The 8589-nt window shown below is 46.5% G+C and overlaps 1 protein-coding gene across 1 annotated transcript in view; it reads right to left on the reverse strand.

Moving 5' to 3' along the window:
• The window catches only part of LOC141932262 (uncharacterized), a 180028-nt gene extending 177043 nt beyond the window's left edge, over window positions 1–2985 (reverse strand). The window contains exon 1 of the mRNA XM_074845542.1: window positions 2898–2985. The gene's annotated coding sequence lies outside the window, so the exon portion shown is untranslated. The remainder of the gene's footprint in view (window positions 1–2897) is intronic.
• Between the last annotated feature and the right edge of the window lie 5604 nt (window positions 2986–8589).

The following is an 8589-nucleotide window of genomic DNA, read 5'->3' on the forward strand; positions in this document are numbered from 1 at the left end:
ATATTCACTGCTCCCATTCAGTTTACTAGTTTATACCAACAAACTGCTCAAACCACTCGCCCCTTCTGGCCTGCAGCCAGAAGTGACCTGTCAGAAACAGGCAGCAGTGAGAGAGACCACCACTGAGAACACCTGGCTTTATCCTTTTATGAGTATGTTGTCACACAGCAAGGTCCTCACCAGTGCTCAGCATCTGGACTCCTAAATGCCAGTTCTCCCCAAGATGGAGCGGGTACTTGCACCACAGAACGCAGCCATCAGACACCAGCCTCATCAGGAGACGCTGTACCCTTGGCCTCACATTTGAACAGGGCTGCCAAAAGGCTGGCAAAAGCAGGGATGGGGTTTTACACAGAAAAGCCTCAAATGATAAAACTAAGGTCTATTAACATCCACAGGGTTCTACCTCTGTTGGTAGCAGTAGTATAGGAACTGCCAAAACTCCCATACTTCAGGGAGAAGAATTTGTAACCCCCTTGAAGGAAGTCTCAATACTTCTGCCGCTTTAATATTCAGCACAGACAAGGTCACCCTTATATTTGTAGTTTGGCCAGTCACAGTGATGGGACTAAGAAGGTCTTGGCAGCTGAAACAGTGGAACAGCTCAGCATCAGCTTAAGAGACAAGCTGGGCTTTTACAAGCAACAAAAAACTCAAAGGAAGTAAATATTGCAATGCTTTGGGCTGAGTGTGAGCCCAGAGGATCTCTGGGCGACGGAGGCAGGAGAAGCAGCATCTATTCAAATGGTCCATAGAGACATGGGTGTCAGCACCCTCCAGACAGCTCAGGCTGGCCAAGGTGATCCCAGGACATGCACGTTCAGAGGCTGTCAAGAGATCTTACAGTCCTGAGGCAAACAATATGCTCTGCTGGACTCGGCCAAATGCAACATTCAAGGCCAAATTCCAAGTTAATCTAAATCAGCCAGGGATTTGGTAGAAGCACATTGACTTCTGGGAACCTGCTTGTCCAGAACATCGTCACTAAACCACAAACCCGTTTTGGACGGACAAAGCCCGTGGGAGCCGCACAGAGGACAGGCCCATGTGCTCCTGGGGCAGGGCTCCTTTCTTGTCCCTTCTGTCCTGTGGTTCACATGCTCAGTCCAAGCACACCTCATTATTCCCCACCACGGCAGCTCTCCCGAGCCCCATGATACCTGGTTGGGAGCCTCTGGGTAAGGATGACTCGATCCTTATGGGTCCCTTCCAACTTGAGATATTCTGCAATTCCATGACGCATACATAGACACATACACTGAAATAATATGGATTGTGGCACTGACTGACAACCCCAATTGAAAGCAGATTTGTTCTTTGGTGCCACTGAAGAGACACTTCATCTCAAGTTGTGCTGGCTATGAAGCAGAAAGCTAGCATTAAATAAGCTCTAAAAATTGAAAGGTACAGAAAATTGTTGTGCAATTACTTAAATTCAGAGGCTCCGCATTTTACTTTGTAGCCCATTCTTCCAGCCACATGAGGTCTTCCCAGAAATAAGATCCATCTTTTAAAATGAAAACAAACCTTTTTTTTTTTAAACTGCTCTCAGAAACCTTCCAAGTGAAACCCAGTTATATCCAGTACTGCAGACTGACAAAGCCTAAAATAATAATTTTGAGAGAAACAAACCAGTTCTGTTAATCAGAAGAACATCTTTACTTCACAGTGCAATTATGACAATTTAAACATTGGTATTACCTGTTTTGCCTGTGCATTTGTCATCAATAAAAAGTTTTATAACTCTATTAGAGTTATAAGTAAAAAGAGTATCCCATTTTCCCAGGTAAAAATAAAAAATTTACATCTAGAACACTGATGCCATGTGTTGTCACATCAGGGGTGACTTCTGTGGTTGACTGGGTAAGAGGACAAACATCTCCAGAGTTCACCTGGACGCTACACAAACTCCCACAATAGGTGATCAATGACAACTCAAAGTTCTCATATGTAAGGGCTCAGTTTTTCTCTAACATGCACATATACAATCCTGTACAGCTATTACAAGCACGTAATGAGAATGGTGAAGGCTAAAGCAGCCACATTCGCCTTTAAGACCAAGACTTGCTTTTGACCAGTCTGCCTCTCCCACACAGCTGACCCTGCTATCAGCTCCTCCAGGACAGCATTCCTGCCCAGGACACGGTCCCTTTGGGCACAAACGGCTGCAGATGGATTCTGCCGAGACAGCAGTATCTAAAGAACCGATCTTTATATAGTACACCAACAAAAACTCACGTCTTAAACCCGCGTGTTGCACTTTGGCAAGGTATTAGAGAATCCACTTCCAGAGGCGCGGCGCTTTTGGTCTAACACCAGCGTTTCTCAGACGCTTGAGTTGGCCAAGCAGCCGCACAAGGCCATCACCAGCCAACGCCCCCGGCCAGGCCGCTGCTCTCACACTGCAGCCGGAAGGGGTCGAGCAGGGAGTGAGGACCTGGCACCTGGTAGAGGACGGACATGAGTACTGCAGAGCAGACAGGGCCATGGAGGCCTCAGGGGCTCGAGGGGACAGCACAGCTCCCGTGTCTGCACCGTGTCTGCACCGCGCCCGCAGCCCGAGGGACAAACCACCACTCACAGCCAGATGGCCTGGAAATGTCCCTGAGCCCAACTCCAAGGGGACAGCGGCCACAGAACCACAGGATACCAGGGTCACCTCACCACCCCCATGAGGCAGCACACGAGGGTGGTCAGCAGACAAGCTCTCATGCCCTTAAAACCCAAAGCTCATTTATATTTTTGGTCTCAGCATACGTTAGAAAAATGAGATTGGTCTCCACCTTCAAGGCACACAATCATGACCCAAAGCATCCCAAAGACTCTCTGAACTTCTCAGCAGTCACACACTTCCAGGTCCACACAAAGGTCCCACAGGAATGAATTTTTATTTTTACCTTGCAAGTGTCTTCAGGAGGTTTGCCCAAGCCTCAGCATGCTCCTGAGCAGCACCGCAGCACTCACCACCCCACCATGAAACACAAGCCCTGCAGCGATCCCAGGCTGGTCATCACTGGTTCGTTTTAACTGCAGGAATAAACCACACCATGGGTATTAATATCTCTGCACAAGCATTACCACTCTGAAGAGTGCCAGTGATTATTGCCAGTGACATAATGCTGGACTGCTGCAGAAAGCAAACAGCCAAACTCATCTTCCTTGCCAGTCGACACCCAACCGATGTCCAACCCCCCCCCACTTAGGCACTAATTAAACACCCTGCACTGACTGAGAAGGGGAGTTGAGCACTTTTTTTTCATTGTTACTAAATTATTTTTCCAATTGGCAATAACAATCCTTGCATTTCATCCCTAATCAGCAAGCATAGGTGGTTTTGTGCATGTGTGTGTATGTAAAAGGAAGAAATAAACCTATGAAAAATAAATTTTCTTAATTTATTAGTTTATTGCTTCATCCTTGTATTTCTGCATTCCCAGATGAATCTAAGAACCTGCAACATTTCTGCCACATTTGCAAAAAACTAGAGCTCTTCCTTTGCACTCTATTTCCAAAGTTTTTCCCAGGAACACTTTGGTTACCAGATTTTCAGTGTGCATCTAACTTAAACAAGGAGATTTAGTCCTGTTTTAATCTCTTCCTGAGGAGGATTACGCATAGCATCCAACAAAAGCACCAGCAATCACGGGCTGCAGGCAGCAGGAGCCAGTGAACCCCAGCTGAGGCCTCAGTTACCTGCTGGCACCGATGTGGCCAGTGGTGGCCGGTTAGCACTGCTGTGTTGCCCCCGGCCGTCACCCCCCATGCCTGCCAGTGGCCAGCACCCACTCCCAGCCCAGGATTGGAGCCTGCATGCTCTGCTGCTGCTCCAGCACAAGGACAGGCCACAGCACCTTCACCCAGGGGTCACATACAGCAGCCAACATATAAATTAACCCAGGCACTCAGTGGAAATAGTCATGATGTGAGCTGGCCTCCACTAGAAATTATTTACTCACCTTGGGTAAAAGACCAGAGTAATATTTTTAAGTTTGTTTCAACTACAACACATTTATCAACAGTTTTTCACTTTTTAAGACTCTAGAGTTCTTGCATTATTCAGAGGTAATCCCTTCTGTGATCATTCTTTACAATGAACAGGTAGCATCTAAGATTATCCTTAACAGGGCAAAACCAGTGTATGTACAGTGGCTGATGCAGCAGCCCAGCGTGTGCCCCACCGGGGCCAAGGAACACTTGCAGTCACTGGAGATGCAGCCAAGCAGGCTTACCCTATACTCATTATCTCTAAAATCTGTATCACCTCAGCTGAAGGCAAGAGAAGAATTAGCAAATCTAACAGGGAATCACAGTCAGAGTGAATAGCCGCCGGGCGAAATCTCTCTCCAAATGGCTCCTAGGAGGAGGAGACTGGGGAGATAAGGGACAAATAACCAACACTGTCTCAGGTGAAATGATTTTAAGGAGGGGCTTTGGGAACACCCAGGCAGCTTCCTTATGGACTGGTTTCTGTTCTCACATTTCCTAAGGCGAGAGGAGAGTAGGGGGGAAGGTTTCCCCTGGTGCTCCTTGAGGGCAGCTCTAGCAGGTCTCTGTCCTCCCCAGGAGGACACGTCTGCCTGGGCTGCAGTCATTTCCTCTCTTCTTTTCACAAGACCTGGAAGTTAAGATGATTGCTAGGAAGCGTATGTAAATGAAAACCAGGTTTAGCTGTTAAGGCCTGAAGCGTTGCAGAGCCAGACTAGAAGTCCTTCAGGTCCCAGCACGGGCTTTGAGCCATTCCTCTGTCTTGGCAGAGGCACAATCCAGGAGTGGCACCTTTCTCGGGGCACTCTGCAGTGTGCCTGCCACCCTCCAGCTGTCACAATACAGATGCTGCTGTTACAGGGGATGTTCAGTCTGATCCCAAAGGACAAACACATGATTACACGTTCCACATGCCATATTTAACAAGAATTACATTAGTGGGTTTTTACAAACTATAAATGTATTCTTCAAAACCCGTGCTATAATTGATGCAACTGATTAAAGGCAAACAACATAAATAATTTTTTACTATTTAGAAGTCTGTTCCACTTTTCATTTTTTCAAGAGGATGAGAAAATTAACTTCATAGGAAAAAATGGCTTGATACTGACATACAGTAAAACACAAGTTGAATTTTTACATAGACACAAAGAGCATGCTAGAAAAAAATACACAGATCAGAACTAGGGATGAATAAAAAAAGAACACACTTACCAGGCCATACTGATCTCTTGTAATCACTTTGGCCTTCTTGCAGACATGGCAGGAGCCATTTTCAACAGGGTAATTTGGTTTCTCATCTGTGACAGGAAATCTGAAGGAAGCAGGGAAGAGGAAGTTACTCTTAGGAGCCTGAACTAGCAGGGATTTTCTGGATCCAAAACCCACCGAGGCAGAAGAGGTTGCTCTGCCCAGTGCATCTCGGGTCCTGCCGAGGTACCAGGGGCTAACGGAAAGCAGTGCCAGTTCACCAGGCTGTGCCAGGCAGCCCATGGAGGCGTGAACTGAAATCTTTTTCTGAGTTAGTCTGCAGAATAGGCAGGAAAATCACTCAAAGGGTTTGGACTCATTGGAGGGACCACAGAAAGGACGCCTGGGGAGGAGCAGGGGCCCAGGTGGTCACCACCCCCAGGGCACCCAGCTTCCCCCTACAGCACCCCAAGAGCCAGAGCCCCTTTACACTGAGGCACCCCAGATCACTTTGGCTGCAAGAAGGAGCCTTAAAGAGGACACAAGTGGCATTTGCAAACTCCCAAACGTCCCTCTGTGTTTCCAGAACAAAGACAACTGCACTATAGCTAAGAAAAGAATCTTTGAGACTGGAAGTAAGAAGCAAGAGAAGTTATTTTACGCAAAACAATGTAACTCCTCTTAAATTCAGTCCCTTCTCAGGTCTGTAAATTACAGTAATGTGAAGGGGAAAAAAAGGTCAAAGCTATTAGATAACAGCTTCTGACTTCTAGCAGCCTGATAAAAAGAACAAAAAAAACCTCAGGGGCCTATTTTCACATTGCCCTCCACAGGTGTAATTCCTGTGCACGCTCTCCATTAACATTTCACATCACTACAACTCTCCGCTTACCTCCCTCAATGAAAAATAACATATTTTTGCTTTGGCAGAGAAGACTCGGAGCTCTTGTCCAATAATCAGTCCACAATCTGCTGTGCCCTGTAAAGATACACATACCAGAGGGATGCTCAACAAGGTGAAGCAGCAGCGACCCTCTCAAAGAGAGTCAGGAATGCTGCCAGCACTGGAAAAGCAACCAGTATCTATCATTTTACTCTTTATTAAAAATATTTTGCCTTCCCCTTCTTCCATACAATTAAATCTACTATGGTGAATTAGCATGCAAAATTGCCCTCTTCATATACATTGTTGTTAAATTATAATTAGTACTAACATACTGTACTTATAGCATTTACTACACTTGACAGTTCCATCAACATAACCTCACTGTAATCTATAGCAGGAAGGATAACAATTAAGATGGTATTACTCAATTTTAAGCAGCCACTGACAAGTTCTACCCACATTTACAAGCACGGTTTCGTGCTCACGTTTAGCCACATCCATAAACACTATTAATAATTCCATGCAGCCTTTTTGCACTGTTTTCCCTGTGTTCAGAGAGAAGCAGGAGCCTGCCCACCCCCTCGGGCAGGATGGGGAGGCAGAGGGTCCGGGGCCGTGAGGGGGTATCTGCCTCCCGCAGACCACAGACCGGGGGCTGTTGGAGCTCAGGAAAACTTCAACCAACAGTTCCATCAGCACTGGAAATCCCCCACGTAACTCAGCAGGATTCAGGATCTTAAGTCCTTTAGACCCCTCTGCAAATCCTGGCTTATCGCCCGGGGGGACGCACTGACCATACTCGCCCAGGTGGGGAATGAGGGGGACCCGGCAGAGCTCAAGGGCAAACACCTCCCGGTCGCAGGCCCAGAGCAGGGAGAGCCTTGCTGGGGGGCACAATGAACAGCACCCCAAACCTCTCAGCACTGGGGAAGGGAACAGCCTGCTGCCACGCCACCCTGCTGCGCTGAGGCCAAGGACAGCTACAGGGACCTGAAAACCGTGGGCTAACACCAACTGCAGTGATCTTTTTTCTTTAAAGAAACCACACAGACTATGCCCTGTTTGCCAGTTTGAAAGCTGAATTTGTACACCGAGGCTTTGAGGGGAGCCACTTTACTTGGTAGACCTGTCAGCGTTTAAAGACCATCCCATCAACACCCACCATAAAATAATTGTAATATTAGCATTTCCCAAGCCCTGGGAAGCAGCAGCACAGAACATGCTCGTGCAACGGGGAACGGCTGACAAGCGTGAGCTCTCCTGTTGTGCCTGGCCAGAGTTACGTGTCAGGAGGGTGGAATAAATGACAGGTTCTGATGAATGATAAAAACATGGGTTCAGGTTTGCAAAAGCATTTCTCCCTGGCATTCCTGCATTTCCAACAAAGTTAAGGGTGGTGTTGAAACTTTTCAGGGAAAGACTGAAGCCTCCTTTGACCAGAATGGAAACTAGGAGAGGTGCTTCAGAGGTCCCTGGGAGGGCCACACCGCAACAAACAACTTGGACCAGAGCACAGCCCTCAGATGCAGAGTTCCAAGGGTTGCCAGCAACTACAACAGCCAAAGAGGGATTTATCCACCAGGGTCAAGCTTCTAAATAAATAATTTCCTGGCCTATGTTGTCTACAGTGAGGCATAATTTCAAATCCCTTGGCTTTTGGGTGCCAAGCTGGAGACACTGTACCTGGGATTGCTTGGTCCTGCTCCACCTCTCAGCTCCCGAAGCCATCAGAAAGTAGGTACCCTCTGGGGCCCAACAAAACAGAGCAGTAACTCCTATGTTGGAATTAGATCCAGTCACACGGACCTACTCCCTGCGCACCAACTTAGAGCCAGGGCCAAGATTTAGCCCTTGGTTAGAAAGAATATTTATACACCTACTTCATACAAGCTGAGTGCAGAACCCACCATAAATAGGTAGCTTAACACTAAAATTACTTTTAGAAATGAAGTCTTCCATTTTTCATATGGAAAAGGAAATCCATTTGAATACTAATAGCATTCATCTTTCCCTTACAAGCAGTGTTTCAGATTTGTAGCCTGGTACAGAAGAGTGGGGTGAGGAGGGGGGGTAGAAGTGACCTCAATTCTGACAGTCACATAATTTTGCAGTTCAAAACTTATTGGAACGTTTCGGAGCATAATGCCCAACAATTTGCATTCCAGATACCTTCCATACAAACGGAAGGATTGCTAAAGGTTGCACAGCTCAGCTTTAATGCTTGTGCCCTTTTCTCAAATTAGCGATACTGTCAAGCTCTGATGAGATCATATCTTTGACACAGAGCAAAATTATGGTAACATTCATGTGTGATCTTATCCAGTACAACTCCTATTTCCATGGGATTATAAAAGGAAAGAAAGTCCCATTAAACTCTATTAAAGAAGGTGATATTCACCCTGCAGCTATAGGAATATATTTGAGCACTACATATCACATCCTGTGAAAAGAAAGTAGAAAATGAAAATTCAAAAGCAGCAACAAGGATCTAAGCAATCGTGTAATACAATCCCAGCCACAATTTAGTG

The sequence above is a fragment of the Strix aluco genome, chromosome 19 (genome assembly GCF_031877795.1).
Source record: "Strix aluco isolate bStrAlu1 chromosome 19, bStrAlu1.hap1, whole genome shotgun sequence".
NCBI classification, from domain to species: domain Eukaryota; kingdom Metazoa; phylum Chordata; class Aves; order Strigiformes; family Strigidae; genus Strix; species Strix aluco.